Source organism: Bos grunniens, chromosome 5 (genome assembly GCF_055505025.1).
Source record: "Bos grunniens cultivar Pamir isolate PY7600 chromosome 5, Bosgru_T2T1.0, whole genome shotgun sequence".
NCBI lineage: Eukaryota > Metazoa > Chordata > Mammalia > Artiodactyla > Bovidae > Bos > Bos grunniens.
Window position 1 is genome coordinate 13844817 of NC_141169.1, and position 21988 is coordinate 13866804.

A 21988-nucleotide genomic window follows, 5' to 3' on the forward strand; every position below is an offset into this window, starting at 1 on the left:
ATGAAATATTCCTTTGGTATCTCTGATTTTCTTGAAGAGATCTCTAGTCTTTCCCATTATGTTGTTTTCCTCTATTTTTTTGTATTGATCACTGAAGAAGGCTTTCTTATCTCTTCTTGCTATTCTTTGGAACTCTGCATTCAGATGTTTATATCTTTCCTTTTCTCCTTTGCTTTTCATTTCTCTTCTTTTCACAGCTACTATAAGGCCTCCCTAGACAGTCCAACTCTTTACAACCCCATTAATCACAGCACGCCAGGACTCCCTGTCCATCACCATCTTCTGGAGTTCACTCAAACTCACGTCCATCGAGTTGGTGATGCCATACAGCCATCTCATCCTCTGTCGGCCCCTTTTCCTCCTGCCCCAATCCCTCCCAGCATCAGAGTCTTTTCCAATGAGTCAACTCTTCGCATGAGGTAGCCAAAGTACTGGAGTTTCAGCTTTAGTGTCATTCCTTTCAAAGAACACCCAGGACTGATCTCTTATAGAATGGACTGGTTGGATCTCCTTGCAGTCCAAGGGACTCTCAAGAGTCTTCTTCAACACCACAGTTCAAAAGCATCAATTCTTCAGTGCTCAGCTTTCTTCGCAGTCCAACTCTCACATCCATACTGACCACTGGAAAAACCATAGCCTTGACTAGACGGACCTTTGATGGCAAAGTTATGTCTCTGCTTTTCATATGCTATCTAGGTTGGTCATAACTTTCCTTCCAAGGAGTAAGCATCTTTTAATTTCATGGTTGCAGTCACCATCTGCAGTGAATTTGGAGCCCCCCAAAATAAAGTCTGACACTGTTTCCACTGTTTCCCCATCTATTTCCCATGAAGTGATGGGACCAGATGCCATGATCTTCGTTTTCTGAATGTTGAGCTTTAAGCCAACTTTTTCACTCTACTTTCCCTTTCATCAAGAGGCTTTTGCAGTCCTCTTCACGTTCTGCCATACGGGTGGTGTCATCTGCATATCTGAGGTGATTGATATTTCTCCCAGCAATCTTGATTCCAGCTTGTGTTTCTTCCAGTCCAGCGTTTCTCATGATGTACTCTGCATAGAAGTTAAATAAGCAGGGTGACAATATACAGCCTTGACGGACTCCTTTTCCTATTTGGAACCAGTCTGTTGTTCCATGTCCAGTTCTAACTGTTGCTTTCTGACCTGCGTACTGGTTTCTTTCTTTCTTTTTTTTTTTTAAATTTTATTTTATTTTTAAACTTTACATAATTGTATTAGTTTTGCCAAATATCAAAATGAATCCACCACAGGTAAGAGGCAGGTCAGGTGGTCTGATATTCCCATCTCTTTTAGAATTTTCCACAGTTTATTGTGATCCTCATAGTCAAATGCTTTGGCATAGTCAATGAAGCAGAAATAGATGTTTTTGTGGAATTCTCTTGCTTTTTCCATGATCCAGCAGATGTTGGCAATTTGATCTCTGGTTCCTCTGCCTATTAGCCCTGTATAAATCAGAATTGAGGTATAGGAAGCAACAGAAGGAAAGGCTGAAAACTGAGATACTGGAGAGAGAGGCTCCTGGAGTCCAAAGTCTGAGATTATTCTTTAGCTTTGTGTTCTTAGGCAAGTTACTTAATCCATGAAGATCTGGTTCTTGATCAGTAAAATAGGGGCTTCCCTGATGGCTCAGATGATAAAGAAATCTCCTGCCGTGAGGGAGACCTGCGTTGGGAAGATCCCCTGGAGAAGGGAATGGCTACCCTCTCCAGTATTCTTGCCTGAAGAATTCCGTGGACAGAGGACACAGTCCATGGGGTCACAAAGAGTCGGACACAAGTGAATGACTTTCACACACAGTTAAAATGGGGGCTACAATTGTGTCTGCTTTTGCTGTGGTGATTAAATGAGAAAACATGTAAAGCCTTTAGTCCAAGTTACATCAGTTATTAAGCATTATTATAGCTTCCCCCCTCGTATTTTTGAGATGCCTCAAAAATATGGACTGCTGATGACAAAATATGGAAACTCAAAAATCAAGCAAGATCTTCATGGTTACTTTTTCATAAAGCCATTTATACATGTTTTTAATACACTTATTACAGTATTTATTTTCATAATGTTGTAAAGGTTGTTTGCTTGTTTTGATGTCTGTTTTTATAAGATTTAAGAGCAGAAATTGTGCTCTTCATTAGAAGAGCTTCATTAGAGCAGACTGTGTTGAATTTTTTCTTTTTTCTTTTTTTAATAATGAATGTGTTATTACTGAGGCAAATACCTAGCATATATCAAGTGCCAAGTAAACATTTGTAAAATGAATATATGGATGAATCTATGGATGAATTGACTGAAAACAGTCATCCATGTGATATATAGACACACTAAAAGGCCAGGAAAACTGTAGAGGATTAATTTATTTACACATCAGATTCTAATCTTGTTCACATTGTATCCTTAGTGCTTGTAACTGATCCTGAAACACATATATGATTGAATAACTATTAAATTTAATGACATGAATGGCCAATACTCAACTACCTCTGCCCTACAAAAATGACAATTTCATATAGTTCAACATGATATTTGAGAAGAGTTTAGTAAATAAATTTTCCAATCCTTGAGTAATTTTCCTTTATGGTTTTAATTTTAAATATATGTTTATTTGTATTTATGCATGTTAATTGTGTATCACAAACTTCTGGGAGTTATACAGTAAACATTAAAGATTGCCATCCCATATTTGTAATCTTAAAATTTCTGGTACTGAATACTGAACCTTGGTATTTTAAATAAAGCTTTATAGTTATTTCTAAATTCTTCAGATATTTATCAAATCTGGAAACTACTAATCTTAATTTTGTTACTTGTAGATTATCTTGAAAATAATTAAGCCTCTTTAAGATGGACTTCTTAAACAGTATTTACCTTTTGTTATTATGTTTTTACTTCAGGTTAAAATATTTGGAAACAGATACTGTAACCCATGGGGATTTGTATAGCAATAGCTAGGGAGTAATTTTTTCCTTCTTAGATTTGGGGTTTATTGAAGATGACAAAAAAATTTGTTAGCAATGACTGAACTCATTAAGGAATAAGAAATAAGCACATTTTCTACTTAGGTATCATGTTGAACAACTGTGCCTATAGATGGGTTTCTGAGATCAGCTTCTAGTCTCCTTTCACCTGGAAAGTACTTACAGTTATTAACCTCGGAACTAAGGGACTAGTCCCACTTCTGGTATGATGGAGATTATGCCTTCAAATTCTGCTTTATCCTCTTCTGAATCTCACAACTATGATTTTCTGGAATGAGATATCTACTTTTGAATTTGGTCGATTAATAATCATGTTTAAATTTTGTATTACTCTTATGTATGTAATTAATGCCCTAGAGAAGAAAATGCCTACCCACTCCAGTATTCTTGCCTGGAGAGTTCCACGGACAGAGGCTACAGTCAATGGAGTCGCAAAGAGTTGGACATGACTGAGCAACCAACTAATTAATAAATACACATTAATGAAATAATGAGACATTATTTGTGACTTACATAGAAGACTATGTGTCCTTCCTATAAAATTTGCATGTCACAAAAACTGGGAGCTTGTTTTTGAAAATATTTAAATTTAGATATATTGAATATTTATTTTTTAATGAATGTTCATGGCTGCGGCTTCCTGGTTGTGTATGTCTGTCTCTCTCCTTGACAGAAGTGTGCATGTCTGGGTTCTTACTTCTTACCAGCAAACAGCTTTATTTCTTTATACTTTAGCCATGACAAGTAAGAAGAAATGCTGGTTCAGCTAGAATTCAGAATCAGGTTTTCTGATCCTGAAGTCCAAGGGTTTGTTTTTGTTTTTCTTTTTTTTGGAATTGCAACCAAATTCTAAGCTCATTAAGAACAGCCAAGTACAGTTTAAGATAGATGCTGGCAAAAGAGTTTTTATTAAATGCCAAGTAAAGTGTCTGGTTTGTCCTTTAATAATCATGTTTGGGAGATAATCATAGCAGTCATGTGAACATTTTAGTGTTTTTGAAAGATCTGTGTTTCAACTATGTCATCTCTGAAGACCAACTCCATACTGAAATCTCTCTAAGCAAATTACTCCCCAACTTAAAGTTATTCTTGTGTTTAACTATCCTTACTGTCAAAATATTTCACTATATGACTAAATATCTTGTACTATTCCTTTATCCTATGTCTTTTTCATTCCACAATCTACTTTAGGGACAGTTTTTCATGATTCTCTGATGTATTATGAAGCCTTTCTGATGTCTCAAATTCTTTTTCTAGATCATTCCTCTGAGTCCTTCCTAACCCTTGTATGCTTTTCATTGCTTAGGTAATTTAGAAAGCTTCATTTTATATCTGTGCTGCTACTCTACTGTAAAAGCACCTCAATAATTCATTAACTTTAATAGCTAAATCACACCATTGATTTATATTTATTTGCAGCATGTGAATGAGCATGACCTTCAGTATGTCAGTTTCATTTGGGGAGATTTGCAACACATTGTTTCTCTTAATTATTTACTTGGGTATTGTGTTTGATATACATCCAGTTTCATTTTTGTTGTCTGTTTGTGTCTTGTTTGCTAATCCAGTTAAAGTATAAAGTGCCAGCATTTTCACCCTGTAATTTTGCATTATGACGGTATTAAATCTTAGTGTAGTATTATGGTGAATTTTATTCTTATTTTTCTTAAAGTTTACTTTTTTGTATTTTCAAATGTATAAATATGTTAACAGCTTTAAAATTTAGAGAAAAGCATTAGTGGGAAGTATATCCATTGAAGTAGATATGCCAAAGTCTTTTTTGTCTGCAGATTTTCAAGCCATATGCTCATTTAGACACGAAAAAAATTGGCCCAATTTATTGCTCTTTTATGACCTGTTTTAATGGTATGTTTCACATCTATCCATAAGATAGAGTTGTTGAACTTTAAGAGTAGCAATAAAAATATATTTTGGGAGACTGCATTTTAATTTAGTTAAATAACCTATAATGTTTTATTTATTTTACTTCTAGGTTAGAGTTTAAATCAAGAAGTATACCACAATATATTAGCATGTACTAGATTTTAGGAGAAACTAGTTGGTTGCAATAACTGCCCTCCTTAAAATACTTTTGAAAAAACAAATGAAATCCATTTTAATAGAAAAATCCTCTTGATTTTTAATTACGTAAGTTATTATCTATTCAATAAAGAACATTCATAGACATGTAGAGGGATAAAATTTATGTAAGAGGAGAAAAGAATCCTATGAAAAATAAAATACATGAAGAAACATTAATATTGATGCTGACATTAGTTTGAATTCTGTTGTTATTCTGCTGCTGCTAAGTCACTTCAGTCGTGTCCGACTCTGTGCGACCCCATAGATGGCAGCCCACCAGGCTCCCCAGTCCCTGGGATTCTCCAGGCAAGAACACTGGAGTGGGTTGCCATTTCCTTCTCCAATGCATGAAAGTGAAAAGTGAAAGGGAAGTCGCTCAGTCGTGTCCAACTGTTTGCGACCCCATGGAAGGGGGTCTGCAGCCTACCAGGCTCCTCCGTCCATGGGATTTTCTAGGCAAGAGTACTGGAGTGGGGTGCCATTGATAGTTGTTATTCTATCTCTACTAAATTTTCCAAAGAGCATGGAATACAGTGATGCTAAGAAGTATGTCATATTAACCTATCAGAATAAATACACAAACTTGTAATGAAACGTAGGCAGAAGCATAGCTTTGAACTGTGATTTACAAAGTCTATGGCAGAGAGAGAAAGGTTTTAGATGTAAGATGTACAAGGATCTGGCAAATGGAAGACAGTGGTATTTGACTATCAAGTAGGTAATCAGTAATAAAGGCAAGCAGGCAAACCTGGGAAGGCTCCTAAATAGAGAAAAGTCAGCTGACCTCTGAAATCTAGGAGCATGAGCACAATTCAGAATCTGAGGATCACTCAGACCCTCAAATCATAATCAAATAACACTGGCAAGTTCGAATCCTAGAATTCCTGAATTTTTTTTTTCAATCCTTGTCTACCACACATGCTCATAAAATAATTTATAGTGAGAAGGAAGTCAGTATCCCCAGAAATATTGAGTTGGCCAGAAAGTTCATTCAGGTTTTTCTGTAACATCTTCTGGAAAAACGAATGAATTTTTTCGTTCTCCCGATATTTTACCTGAAGCCAGGTGTGCTGCTTTCAAAAAGCAATCAGGGCTTTCTGAAATTTGTGTGTAAAAAGTGTGTAAAAAGCTGACATTTTTTGAGTGCAAGTTGGGTATCAGGTACTATCTGTAGGTACTTTATATGCACTAAATCTCTTGTTTATTTTATGAGAATTTTCTTCATTATACAGAATGGAGGATTAAGTCTTTTAAGGTTGTGCAACTAATAATGAGTTAATTCTGTATTGGAGGTCAGGCAGTTTGACTCAAAACTACAATGAAATACATAGAACAAGGAAAGGTGAGACCCTAGCGTGAGTGAAATTATATTGGACTGGCCGAAAGTTTCTTTCAGATTTTGCATAGGATCTTTTGAAAATACCTGAAAGAACCTTTTGGTTAATTCAGTATTTGAATGGGATTCATCTTTGAATATCATACTAAAGTAGTGAAACTAAAGAAACTCTTGACCATTCCTATATTTGAAATTCATAGTTTATAATAAAAATACTAAAGAACACTCTAGTTAAGCCACCAAGGATGCACTGTTTGTGATATAAGAGAATAAGTAATAAAATTTTAAATAGAACGAGAAGTTTGAATTGTTGAATTTTGTCATGGATTTATCTAAATTCATTAGTTTTCTCATCATTCATTCATTCAATACCTATGTTGCTCTCACACTGTCGAATACTATGTTAGGGATAGAAGAATTAGTAAGACAGAAAGTAAGTCCTTATAAGTCTATAGTCCATTGGTAGAAGTAGTCAATAAATAAGCAAATATATTACTATATATGCTACTATCATGATCTTTCTTGGAAATAGTGTTATAAAGAAAAATAAAGGAGATTAAATGTAATAAGTTAAAGGGGAAGGTTATTTTAGAAAAGATGTTCATGAAAGGATTCTCTAAGAAGGTAAATTTGACAAACCTGAATAAAGTGTATGAATAAGTCTTCTCAATTTATGGAAGAAAAAATTTAAGTGAGGAAGTAAGTGTAAATATGTTGACTTCAGAAAAAATGGGAGGATCATTAGGAGATGGGATTAAAGAGACATATAAGAGGAAGGTATGGAGAATCTACAAGACCATGAGGTAAGGTCCCCATGGTAAACCAGATGGGAAGCCATTGGGAGTTTTTGACAATGAGAATGTTATAGTCAGATTTTTAAAAAATTAAAATAACTCCAGCTAGGTGGATAGTGATACCTTAGAATAAAGTGCTAGCAGTGGAAGTTTAAAAAAGTAATCCAATTCAGATATATTCTGAAGACTGAGCACAATATAACTAATTGTTCATGATTAGGGGTTGAATTTTGGATGTAAAAAATAAAATTCTCCAAAGCTTTGACCAGAGCAACTGGTGGTGCCAAGTTTGGAGGGATAGAAATACTCAAATTTATACTTTAGAAACATTAAGTGTGAGATTTCTATTAAAGATCTAAGTGAGGAGAGAGATTTGGCAGTCAGATGAACAGTCAAGAGATAGTGGGGCTTTCCTAAGATGAGTATATAAATTTAGGAATTATCAAATCATGTAGATGGTTTCCAAAGGCCTGAGACTGGAAGACATTACTTAAGGAGTGGGGGTGGGCAGAGAAAGCAGAGGCAAAGATTTGATTTCCAGGTCATTCCAGGGCTTAATAGTCAGGAAGAGGAAGAAAATAGAGAGAATGAGTCTGAACAGAAACAGTAAAATGAAACCAGGATTATGTAGGGTCATGGAATTAAAAAGAAGAAAATGTTTCAAGAAAGAGGTAAATGTCTAGTTAAATGCTGCTGAAACGTTGAGTAGAATTAAAACTAAATATAGACCGTATAACCATAGAATTTACCAACATGGAAATTGTCATTATCCTTGAGTGAAACAATTTCAGTGGAATGGTTGTGATCAAAGCACTAAGAGATCAGATGGAGGCAGCAAGCATAAACAAACCCATTGAGAAATTTTGCAAAGATGAAAGAAGAGAATTTAAGGAGTAAATAAATGGCACATACGTATAGATTTCTTTTTTCTTTAGTGAAAGATATTAGAGAAGGTTGGTATGCAAATAGAAACAATCCAATAATTTGAGAAGTAAAATTTGTTTTGAGAGGGCAGTGATAATTAAAGGAACAAAGTCTGAAATGGAGACAAGGTTGAAATGCATATAAGTGAGTAGGTTGACCTTAGATAGGTGTAGAGATTTGTCATCCAGTGTTACAGAAAGGATCTTCAGAAGTCATCCACAGAGGCGCAGATGAGGTGGGAGGAGAAGTTCTGATTTGGTTGCTTCAGTTTGCTCAGTGAACTAAGATCTGGTTATCACCTAAGAGTGGGGAGAAGTGGGTGCTGAAAATTTGAGGAGATAAGAAAGCCTTCTTCAGCGATCAAAGCAAAGAGATAGAGGAGAACAACAGAATGGGAAAAACTAGAGATCTCTTCATGAAAATTAGAAATACCAAGGGAACATTTCATGCAAAGATGGGCTCGATAAAGGACAGAAATGGTATGGACCTAACAGAAGCAGAAGATATTAAGAAGAGATGGCAAGAATACACAGAAGAACTGTACAAAAAAGATCTTCACGACCCAGATAATCACGATGGTGTGATCACTGACCTAGAGCCAGACATCCTGGAATATGAAGTCAAGTGGGCCTTAGAAAGCATCACTATGAACAAAGCTAGTGGAGGTGATGGAATTCCAGTTGAGCTATTTCAAATCCTGAAGATGATATTGTGAAGTGCTGCACTCAATATGCCAGCAAATTTGGAAAACTCAGCAGTGGCCACAGGACTGGAAAAGGTCAGTTTTCATTCCAATCCCAAAGAAAGGCAATGCCAAAGAATGCTCAAACTACCACACAATTGCACTCATCTCACATGCTAGTAAAGTAATGCTCAAAATTCTCCAAGCCAGGCTTCAGCAATATATGAACCGTGAACTTCCAGATGTTCAAGCTGGTTTTAGAAAGGGCAAAGGAACCAGAGATTAAATTGCCAACACCCGCTGGATCATAGAAAAAGCAAAAGAGTTCCAGAAAAACATCTATTTCTGCTTTATTGACTATGCCAAAGCCTCTGACTGTGTGGATCCCAAGAAACTGTGGAAAATTCTGAAAGAGATGGGAATACCAGACCACCTGATCTGCCTCTTGAAAAATTTGTGTGCAGGTCAGGAAGCAACAGTTAGAACTGGACATGGAACAACAGACTGGTTCCAAATAGGAAAAGGAGTCCGTCAAGGCTGTATATTGTCACCCTGCTTATTTAACTTCTATGCAGAGTACATCATGAGAAACGCTGGATTGGAAGAAACACAAGCTGGAATCAAGATTGCTGGGAGAAATATCAATCACCTCAGATATGCAGATGACACCACCCATATGGCAGAAAGTGAAGAGGAACTAAAAAGCCTCTTGATGAAGGTGAAAGTGGAGAGTGAAAAAGTTGGCTTAAAGCTCAACATTCAGAAAACGAAGATCATGGCATCTGGTCCCATCACTTCATGGGAAATAGATGGGGAAACAGTGGAAACAGTGTCAGACTTTATTTTTGGGGGCTCCAAAATCACTGCAGATGGTGACTGCAGCCATGAAATTAAAAGACACTTACTCCTTGGAAGGAAAGTTATGACCAACCTAGATAGCATATTGAAAAGCAGAGACATTACTTTGCCAACAAAGGTCCGTCTAGTCAAGGCTATGGTTTTTCCAGTGGTCATGTATGGATGTGAGAGTTGGACTGTGAAGAAAGCTGAGCACTGAAGAATTGATGCTTTTGAACTGTGGTGTTGGAGAAGACTCTTGAGAGTCCCTTGGACTGCAAGGAGATCCAACCAGTCCATTCTGAAGGAGATCATCCCTGGGTATTTTTTGGAAGGAATGATGCTGAAGCTGAAAGTCCAATACTTTGGCCACTTCATGTGAAGAGTTGACTCATTGGAAAAGACTGTGATGCTGGGAGGGATTGGGGGCAGGAGGAGAAGGGGACAACAGAGCATGAGATGGCTGGATGGCATCACTGACTCGATGGACGTGAGTCTGAGTGAACTCTGGGAGTTGGTGATGGACAGGGAGGCCTGGTGTGCTGCAGTTCATGGGGTCGCAAAGAGCTGGACACGACTGAGCTACTGAACTGAACTGAAGATGGTATAAGATAATATTTTTGTAATTGGGAGACTGAACTCATTGGGGACATATATTAGAATCCCAGAGCACTGCGAGGTCCTGAGTGAGATAAATGGTCCTGAATATGAGGTGAGACTAGCCCAGGTGCTTGTGTGTGCTTTCTAGAGTCATGTTGAACAGTTCAGGTGCAAGCTTAGTGTGCTAAGAGAGTTGGATTAAGTGAGGATTAAGGGTTGCTTTTTTTTCTTTTTCTTCAAGTAGGCACAGGTAAGAGAGTACAGGAGCTCAGGTTTTATTCAAAAACCAAATGAGAGTTGTAGATGGGGAATCTAAACTGGATTTTTTTAATGAGAAAATGAGGCACTGGTTGCCAATGAAAAAGTGATAGATCAGTGGATCAGTGGTCCCAGTGGATTGAAGAGCTGTTGGAGTGGGATTGATGATTAGAGTAAATGACCTGAAAAGACAATGGTTTGAAATAGAAGAATACTGTCAGTTGGCTATTACAGGATACTTGAGTCATAAGCAGCTGGACCTGCCACTGCAGCTACCTGCACTGAGGGGTAACATTCTTCTTTCTCATATTAATAATTGAAAAAGATGGGTGAGCAATTCATGTCTCATGTGACATGCTGAATAATGGAAAAATTGAACTTTCTTTTTGGAATGGCATTTGTATACTCCAAAATAATGATAAAGGTAAAAATTTATACTCTTATGCAAATGGCCCTTCATTGAGATATCCTGTATTTACGTGATTTTTAAAAATCTAGTCCATAGGTCAATTTTGAATAATTTTTACTGAAGTCATAAAACTTAGAGGATTAATGTTCCAAGCTTGTCTTATATGTGATGTGCTAAAAACATTGGCATGCATGAAGTCAGTGCAATAAAAGATGATTTAGCAAGTTTCTATAATTTTTATACAGGGTTTTAGCCAATATCTTATCAGTGCAAAATAATTCTTGGAATTTATTTGATTTATCATGTTTAATTTTATCTTAGTGATCTTCATAAGCTCGCCTTTGGCCTTGCATATAGCTTTTATTCTTTGCATTGTGGGATCTCTTAAAGAAAATCAGAGATACCAAAGGAATATTTCATGCAAAGATGAGCTCGATAAAGGACAGAAATGGTATGGACCTAACAGAAGCAGAAGATATTAAGAAGAGGTGGCAAGAATACACAGAAGAACTGTACAAAAAAAATCTTCATGACCAAGATAATCATGATGGTGTGATCAATGACCTAGAGCCAGACATCCTGGAATACGAAGTCAAGTGGGCCTTAGAAAGCATTACTACGAGCAAAGCTAGTGGAGGTGATGGAATTCCAGTTGACTTTTCCAAATCCTGAAAGATGATGCTGTGAAAGTGCTGCACTCAATATGCCAGCAAATTTGGAAAACTCAGCAGTGGCCACAGGACTGGAAAAAGTCAGTTTTCATTCCAATCCCAAAGAAAGGCAATGCCAAAGAATGCTCAAACTACCGCACAATTGCACTCATCTCACATGCTAGTAAAGTAGTGCTCAAAATTCTCCAAGCCAGGCTTCAGCAATATGTGAACCGTGAACTTCCAGATGTTCAAGCTGGTTTTAGAAAAGGCAGAGGAACCAGAGATCAAATTGCCAACATCCGCTGGATCATGGAAAAAGCAAGAGAGTTCCAGAAAAACATCTATTTCTGCTTTTTTGACTATGCCAAAGCCTCTGACTGTGTGGATCCCAAGAAACTGTGGAAAATTCTGAAAGAGATGGGAATACCAGACCACCTGCTCTGCCTCTTGAGAAATTTGTATGCAGGTCAGGAAGCAACAGTTAGAACTGGACATGGAACAACAGACTGGTTCCAAAGAGGAAAAGGAGTCCGTCAAGGCTGTATATTGTCACCCTGTTTATTTAACTTCTATGCAGAGTACATCATGAGAAACGCTGGACTGGAAGAAACACAAGCTGGAATCAAGATTGCTGGGAGAAATATCAATAACCTCAGATATGCAGTTGACACCACCCATATGGCAGAACGTGATGAGGAACTAAAAAGCCTCTTGATGAAAGGGAAAGTGGAGAGTGAAAAAGTTGGCTTAAAGCTCAACATTCAGAAAACGAAGATCATGGCATCTGGTCCCATCACTTCGTGGGAAATAGATGGGGAAACAGTGGAAACAGTGTCAGACTTTATTTTTGGGGGCTCCAAAATCACTGCAGATGGTGACTGCAGCCATGAAATTAAAAGACACTTACTCCTTGGAAGGAAAGTTATGACCAACCTAGGTAGCATATTCAGAAGCAGAGACATTACTTTGCCAACAAAGGTCCGTCTAGTCAAGGCTATGGTTTTTCCAGTGGTCATGTATGGATGTGAGAGTTGGACTGTGAAGAAAGCTGAGCACTGAAGAATTGATGCTTTTGAACTGTGGTGTTGGAGAAGACTCTTGAGAGTCCCTTGGACTGCAAGGAGATCCAACCAGTCCATTCTGAAGGAGATCATCCCTGGGATTTCTTTGGAAGGAATGATGCTAAAGCTGAAACTCCAGTACTTTGGCCACCTCATGTGAAGAGTTGACTCATTGGAAAAGACTGTGATGCTGGGAGGGATTTGGGGGCAGGAAGAGAAGGGGAAGACAGAGGATGAGATGGCTGGATGGCATCATTGATTCGATGGACGTGTGAACTCTGGGAGTTGGTGATGGACAGGGAGGCCTGGCGTGCTGCTATTCATGAGGTCGCAAAGAGTCGGGCATGACTGAGCGACTGATCTCATCTGATCTGATAGCTTTTATGCATTTATAAGCTCCAAAAATAGTACATTACAATTTTGCTATAATTCTCCATTTTTACTCTGAAATACATTCTCAATACCTGGAAATAACAGAAGGTATTGAGTTAATACCTTAATATTTTGAAATATTAAGAAGGTATGGGAGTTTGAAAATGTTGCATTATCACTTATTTTACTTACATATTTGTATGAATATGAGCATGTAAAATTACTTTTTGTGTAGAAGCTTTAGTAGATGCTAAATGGCAAATTCATTGAACTTATTTTGGAAAAAGACTGTAAACATTCCTTGTTGATAGTAAACAAAATAGCTAGCTTTATTTCAGAGATTAAAAAAAACATTTAATGTAATTGCACATGTATTATAATTTCCTAAATGGCATATACTTGCATCAAAATAGTTTTAAATATTTAGGGTCATAGCAAGTTCCTGGCACTGGTTTGGTCTTGTGATTTAAAGCATGTTTTTTAAAATACAAATAACATATCTCATATTTTTATATGACTACTTTCCTAGCAATCATATGGTTGGATATGGTTTACCAAGTAAGCAAATCTTAATATCTCCAACTAGTACTTTGTGAATGTCTTCTGACATCAATGAATTGTGTGATGGTTTCTAAAATATATATATATATTTTAGACGGTAAAGCATCTGCCTATAGTGTGGGAGATCCAGGTTCAGTCCCTGGGTTGGGAAGATCTCCTGGAGAAGGAAATGGCACCCCACTCCAGTATTCTTGCCTGGAAAATCCCATGGACAGAGGAGCCAGGTGGACTACAGTCCATGGGGTCACAAAGAGTCGGAAATGACTGAGCGACTTCACTTTACATATATATACACTTTTATTGTATACACACACACATATACACATGTACACACACAAATTAAGTCTTTTCTTTTTGACAATATCAATGATACTCTCACTTATGTGAAAATTTGAACCCCACAGGGACATCTGGGGAATCTGGTTGAAAAGTATTGATGTAGAATACTTTTTGATCGACAGTTTTGGCATCCTTTTTGATCCTTGGTTGTATAATCTACTACTGCTGCTTCCCTGAGCTTCTTAGTATTAATGAGTTATGCATCTGAATCACAGAATGGTAAAGGTTGAAGGACAAGACTCAGAATCCTTTCATTTTGCAGAGGAGGAGACTGCAGTCCAGATGGAGTGAGACTTGTCCAAAGCATAGAGCAGACAGTCTTCTGACTTGAAAAGTTGTGCCCTTTTCATGTTGAGCTAGAGTGGGGCCTGGAAGAATTGGAAGGGTTTATTGAAGCCTGGTCCAGAGGAAGTTCATCTAGGTGAGGAAAACAAGAGTTTTATGACAGGCTGCCAGGGACAAAGAAAAAAAAAAAAAACAGTTTCACTTGAAGTTTGGAGGACAAAAAAGGAGTGCATAAAGTATGGATAACTGTAAAAGAACATCATGTAAGGCTGCTAATACATCATCTGTAGTGTTTATTTTGAGCAGTTGGTGACATTTAGAAAGAAGTGAGCGTTCCAGCCATTTTCAGTAGGTGGTCAGTTTGACATTTCTGTATAATGCCTCTCTGGGCTAATAAAACTTGTCTCTTCCTGCTGGTTCCACTTTCATTGTATTCTTTCTGTTCATTTAAAGTAACAGTTTAGTAAATCACAGTACATAGGCAAATGCTGGATGTCAAGTATTTATATAAATTTTTTAAGCCAGGACTTTTTTTTTACATAACAGATGGTAGAAGCATGAGTAATTTCACTGGGATTCTGTAGTCTTAGTTAAAAAGTTTTTTTTTTACTTCATGACATTTAAATATTCAGTTTATAGTTAATAAAACAAATCATATTTTAAAATAAGCTCCTCAATTATTATCAAAACAGAGTCATGTGGTTTGGCAGCTAGCAAATAACATGGACATCTGTTACTGGGAAAATAAATTAAACCCAAATAAATCGAACCATGGTGAATGTTGCCATAATTTGGTAATTAGTTGATATTTTAAAGTATAAATTTCTTTCTTCCTTTTCTTTTTCTATCTGGAGCATGTCATGTTATCCAGTATTTCCTAAATTTCTCAAATCCTGAAACATGGCCACACCATCCTCTCAGGACCATCTTCTCATAAATTATCTATTCCTCTATATTTATTTGAATATAGTCCCCTCACTTTTCCTTATTTGTGCCTCTGAAAGGAATGATACTAAAGCTGAAACTCCAGTACTTTGGCCACGATTGGGGGCAGGAGGAGAAGGGGACGACAGAGGATGAGATGGCTGGATGGCATCACTGACTCGATGGACGTGAGTCTCAGTGAACTCCGGCAGTTGGTGATGGACAGGAAGGCCTGGCGTGCTGCGATTCATGGGGTCGCAAAGAGTCGGACACGACTGAGCGACTGATCTGATCTGATCTGATTTTAATTCCCCTTGATTCCCACCTCAGAAGAAGAATTCTTGTTTCCTTATATGGCTTGGAATATATCTTTGCTCTTGACTACATTGTCCCTCCTAAGATCTTTTTGCATTGCTTGTCAAAAAGTGTAGTTGGAATAGACCTCAACTCTGCCTCTGTTGGGACAGACTGGAACTGACTCTGCTTATCCCCCAAGTCCAGGGGCATGGAGCTTTCTCCTTCTGTCTATTTTCAATTGTCTCTCTGGTTATCCAGGGCCTTATCCTATTTGGAAAGCATGGGTCTTAGGACACTGAAGAATAGCTTGTCCAAAGGAAGAGTTGTGGAGGGAATTTATCCTACTGAAGATTGACCAGCACCGTGCAGATCTCTACAAAGGCTACCTTTCACTTACTACCTGCAGTATGAAGGATTGCTTACATTGCTCCTCAGAAAGGCAGTGTCTCCCTCTCACTGGTTTAGACAATACTTGCTCTTGGAAGAAGTGGGACTACTTAACAAGAATGGTCTACTTGGGTTGCTGTGACTCTTTCTTTTATGCTTTAGGGACTTTCCTGATCTTTCAGCCAGAAATAACACTATCAAAGAATGACTATAAAATAGGCTGCTCATCTACCTCTTGAAACTCTGTTTATGAATCAGGTTCCTTCAGGGATTTGATTTTTGACCCTCAATCCTCATCCTGTTTTTCCTTCTTGATCTCTGATGTTGCAAACTTAAAAGTTTTGAATGTTGTTTTTTCTGTTACATGTCCATCAATGAAATGAGCTTCACAAGCCAGTTTAAAAGGCAAAGTTGTTCCTTAACTTTTTCCTTTCCTTTTCAACCTTAATTCTCTGCAAGGTGTACTTGTGGTTGAATGGAGGAAAATCAAGCACAATGATTTGTGCATGAGAAAAGCACATTAACCTGTTTTAAAATTCTTTGTGTTTAAAATTAACTGTTACCAACAAGACAATATGTGACTTTTAAAAAGTTCTCCCATTACCATTCCTGCAAGGCAACATCTGCATCCAAATCCATCCATACTGAAACATTTTCTGTGCAGATGAGGTATTTCTCTTTCTAGTCAAGGTTAATTTCTGCACTTTATTCTTTGGCTCCTGTAACTAGAACACTATCCTTTCCATCTCCAAACATTTCTGAATTGATTGCTTTTTTTTCTCTATATCTTCAAACTCTTTGGCCCTCTCTATTGGCTATTTAGCTATTTATCCTTTTCTGTTGTTTTGTATGACCTCTAAAAATAGTTTTCCCCAAATTTCTCCTGTAACCCCTTTCTCACCATGCTTTTTTCAGTCTGTCTAAGGGGTTGCATTTGTTTTCAAGATTTTAATGATGAGATACTTAGTTGTGCTGTGCTGTGCTTAGTCACTCAGTCGTGTCCAACTCTTGGTGACCCCATGACTGTAGCCTGCTAGGCTCCTCTGCTCATGGGAATTCTCCAGGCAAGAATACTGGAGTGGGTTGCCATGTCCTCCAGGGGAGCTTCCCGACCTAGGGATCAAACCCAGGTCTCCCGCACTGCAGAAGGATTCTTTACCATCTGAGCCACGAAGGAAGCCCATGTAATTTGTTAGTCATGCCCAAATCTTAATCTGTTATTATTTATTTAATTTTTTTTTTTTTTGGCTGTGCTGGGTCTTAGTTGCTGCATGGGCTTTTCTCTATTGCAGAGAGCAGGGGCTACTCTTTAGTTGTGGTGACTGGGTATTTCATTATGGTGGCTTCTTTTGTTGTGGCACCTGGGCTCGATAGTTTCGGTTCCTGGGCTCTAGAGCACAGGCTCAGTAGTTGTAGAGCATAGGCTTAGTTGCTCCGTGGCATGTGGTATCACGTGGGATTGAACCTTTGTCTCCTACATTGGCAGGGAGATTCTTTACTAATTAGGGAAATCCCCACCCCACCAAGCTAAAGTAAATCTACTTTAGTAGTATTATGTAAGAATTACTTTAGTGGGTTGGGAAGATCTCCTGGAGAAGGGAAAGGCTACCCACTCCAGTATTCTGGCCCGGAGAATTCCATGGACTGTAAAGCCCATGGGGTCACAAAGAGGTGGACAGGACTGAGCGACTTTCACTGTGAACTTGCTGCTGCTGCTAAGTCACTTCAGTCGTGTCTGACTCTGTGCGACCCCATAGACGGCAGCACACCAGGCTCCCCCGTCCCTGGGATTCTCCAGGCAAGAACACTGGAGTGGGTTGCCATTTCCTTCTCCAGTGCATGAAAGTGAAAAGTGAAAGTGAAGTCGCTCAGTCATGTCTGACTCTTCGCGACCCCATGGACTGCAGCCCACCAGGCTCCTCCATCCATCGGATTTTCCAGGCAAGAGTACTGGAGTGGGGTGCCATCGCCTTCTCCGCACTATGAACTTAGACCTTTCTAAATTGTAAAAGTACAAGTGATTTCTCCAGGGTACCATTTTAGTGTGTCACTTGAATTTGGCCTATTTTTTGACCTTCTGACCTCTTTCTTTCAACGCAATGTTAAATATCTTATTAAATTCTAGAAGCTTTCTTACTTGTAGAATCATCTTAAGGAATTAGCACTTTTGATTCATGTATTATGATATAAAAAATGAGCTTTATATCTTAACTCAGTGAAGAAGTAACTTTCACCTTTGCTACTGCTGAGTAAATGTTAAGTCTTTTTCAAACAATGAGTAAAGTAGACATACTTCTGACTTTTATAATGTTATATATGGCCTAAACTAATTATGAATTTAGCAATATCAAAAACATGAGGTTAACTTTTCATTAGGTAAAGATACTGAAATTAATAGAGGTAAATAGATATAAACAGGCACACCTTAATTTTAGTGGAATTTGTAGGCACGTAAAGGAATATAGTTGGAATTAAAATGAGAAGATGAGAGGATATGAGTTAAGCTTGACTTTGAAAAGCCTGCCAACTTGCCCAGAGTCATACATTAAAATATCTCATCTTTCTTTAAAATAACAATAATTTGGGAAGTATTTTAAGAAAGAATAATTGCTAAGCAATATGAAGTAGATAAGGTGTTGTAGAACCTCTTATCTTTAGACTGGACTCAATTTGCTTAACTTCCACTATGGAAAAGGAAAGTTACTAAAAATTATATCTATATACATGTAGGGAGTTAATTAGTGTCAAGAGCTTTACCACACAGAGAGAACAATTTTCTCAATACAATTACATAGTGTACAATATGTTTTTCAAAATAGGAGGGATGGTAAGAATTAAAATGTTCCAGAGTTTGTGTTTCTTAGTCTTCTAATTCCTAACAATAGCTAGTTAATTTTAAAACATATACTTTTTTAACCTTGTTTTTTTCCATGTATAATGGAAACAAACAGAACTAAATATAAATAACATTCTAAAACTATATTTGCATTTGGGGGAAGTGGGAGGTAAAGTCAAAACAGTGAAATAAACACTGACTTCATAGAAAAACTTTTGGTCCTGTCAGAGAAGACAGCATTCCTTTCTCAAAGAAAAAACAAAAGAGCATTTGGCATGACTTGAGTGGCAGGAACGTTGAGAGAGTGCTGTTAAATTGATCAAGAGTTTGAATGCTTGAAAGTGCACGTTTTAAATGTAGCAACTTTTTAAGATAAAAAATTCAGAATCCTTTTTTAAAAAACACTGTTGAAACAAAACATAAAAGGATTTTAAAAGTATAATCAGACGGTTGTTTTGTAGCCTGCTGCTGCTAAGTTGCTTCAGTCGTGTCCAACTCTGTGTGACCTCATAGACGGCAGCCCACCAGGCTCTGCCATCCCTGGGATTCTCCAGGCAAGAACACTGGAGTGGGTTGCCATTTTCTTCTCCAATGCATGAAAGTGAAAAGTGAAAGTGAAGTCGCTCAATCGTATCTGACTCTTTGCGACCCCATGGACTGCAGCCTTCATTATTTAAATCGATGGAGAAATAGGAATTTCAGATCTCCGTTATAATAGGAGGTGATGTATTCCGATTCCACAGACTTAGTGAGGAAGTTATTGTTTGCACTAGGGGATGTTCAAAAATTATACCACATTATTTGGTGCTTGGCTACCTCAATATCTGCCGATCAAGGATCTTTGCATGTCGATGATGTGCGATCTCAGAAGAGTGTTTCTGTAAGGTCATATCTTCTGTTAAATCATAGGTTCTGATTCAGTAGAAGCAATATACACACACACACACATTCTTCAGGAAAGACTCTCCTGCAGCAGTAGTTTCCAATGAAACTGCTGCTGCTGCTAAGTCGCTTCAGTTGTGTCCGACTCTGTGCGACCCCAGAGATGGCAGCCCACCAGGCTCCCCCGTCCCTGGGATTCTCCAGGCAAAGACACTGGAGTGGGTTGCCTTTTCCTTCTCCAATACATGAAAGTGAAAAGTGAAAGTGAAGTCGCTCAGTCCTGTCGGATTCCTAGAGACCCCATGGACTGCAGCCTACCAGGGTCCTCCGCCCACGGGATTTTCCAGGCAAGAGTCCTGGATTGGGGTGCCATTGCCTTCTCTGTCCAGTGAAACTAGTGATGGCTTAATTATATTCATTCACTAAGAATGTAGCTTATAAGATTTGAACACAAAGTTTTACTTTTTATATACTGTAAACTATTTAGCAATTAAAAAGTAGGACTGTGAAAAGTGCAAGTGTCAGTCACTCAGTTTTGTCCTACGCTTTGTTTGTGACCCCCTGAACATCCTAGGTCCATGGAATTCTCCAGACAAGGATACTGGAGTGGGTAGCTGTTCCATTCTCCAAGGGATCTTCCCAACCCAGACAGGCTCTTTACCGTCTGAGCCACCAGGGAAGCCCCTGTTTTAAATGAATGGGCAAATATTGTATGTGATATCGGAGGAGGAAATATGGTGACACACTCCAGTATTCCTGCCTGGGAAATCCGATGGACAGAGAAACCTGGTGGGGTACAGTCCCTGGGGTTGTAAGAGTCAGTTGCAACTTAGTGACTAAACCACCACCACCACCACCATAGGTGATATAGCACTGAGTTGACTATAAGTTTTTTTTTTTTTTTTTAATATGCAGGAACTGGACAGGAACAAAACTTCTATTAATAGAACACAAAGTAGTATCATTTTGTTCAACACTCATACTTTTGCTTTAAATAGTGTCTATCACATGGTTGTACTCAACATATATATGTATAATATACGAATATATATATTTTGGAGAATGGATATGATAAATATCATGAGAATAAAAGTGTTCCAAGTGTTCAAAGGGTGGGTGGTAGTGTGCAATGTTTGTAGAAAGTTGTGTGAGTCACATTCCTGGCCACGGGTCAGTGCTGTGTTCCGTCGTGCTGAATTTAAAACCCCGTGATGCATAGTAAGCAGGTTGTGAGACATTGCATTTCTTCCCTCCCACATTCATTTGTTCACTCATCACTCTATGATTTCCGGAACAGTTCCAAGGTGACAAAACTAGAACACAGAAGTAAAAAATAAGATCTTCCAGCAATGAGGTCACTACGTTTTGGAGGAGACAGGCAACTAAATAAGAACTGAAATGATTATGATAAATGCCAAATGCTCTGATAAGCTCTGAGAGAGACAGACACAAAGACAAGGAATATGTAGTATGTCAGGGTTGGGTGCATCTGATTTTGTTTCTTGACGTCTGAACTGAATCACAATGAATGGGAATTAGTCTGACTTATCAGAGTAACATTGGACCTAGGTTTAGTCCCTGTTCTTCTCTTGCCTTCTCTCACCACATAGCAAGACCGTTACACAATTTCAGATACAGTTGTCCACACACACACTCCTTTTTGATTTCTTACTGGGTGAACCACAATGCAAACCACTGCATTGTATTTTTTGTAAGCTCTTTGATTGAACGTGCAAAGCCTTTATATTATAATGTATCTATCTTAATAGTAAAGAAGTACCTTGTCTTGCTAATTGATCCTGTGTATCTTTGTAAATCACATTGTAAATGCTCTTTGCTTTGGGCTTTTGCTTTGACACACAGTAGGAAGTTGACTCAATTTTCGTTTTGCTTGGCATTTCTATCAGTGGTTCTCTTTTCTCTTGTCAGGCCCACTTTAAAGTTTTCCTTTATGTTGCATATGAACTGCCTCAACAGTACAGGGCGGACTCCCATACTGACTCCTTAGACCCACCTAATTTTCATTCAAGTAGTCAGTTTTCCGTTAATTTTCATCAGCTCCCATATTCCCTATTCAGTGATTTATTATTATTATTTTTATTTATTTTTTTAATTTTATTTTATTTTTAAACTTTACATAATTGTATTAGTTTTGCCAAATATCAAAATGAATCCACCACCGGTATACATGTGTTCCCCATCCTATTCAGTGATTTAAAATAAATATTTGGTGGTTCCTCATACTAGGATAAACAATTATGCATTTTCAGTTTAGGCTGAGCTTCAAAGAGATGCCTAACATGCCCTCAAGAATCAGGCTGTCTGTGTTCACGTGTGCCATGTACTCACTTTGTGAGTTAAGGTCACTGAGCTCTTGGGCCTCACCTGCCTCAGCTGAGAGCTGGTGATCATAATAGTACTTACAGGAAGTTCTTGTGAGGCTTAAACACATTAATGTCTGTGAAATGCTTAAAATAGA

The 21988-nt window shown here is 38.0% G+C and overlaps 1 long non-coding RNA gene across 18 annotated transcripts in view; it reads left to right on the plus strand.

Annotated features, from left to right (window-relative positions):
- Positions 1 to 21988, plus strand: part of LOC147371336 (uncharacterized) — a 261709-nt gene that overhangs the window by 143397 nt on the left and 96324 nt on the right. The window lies entirely within an intron of this gene.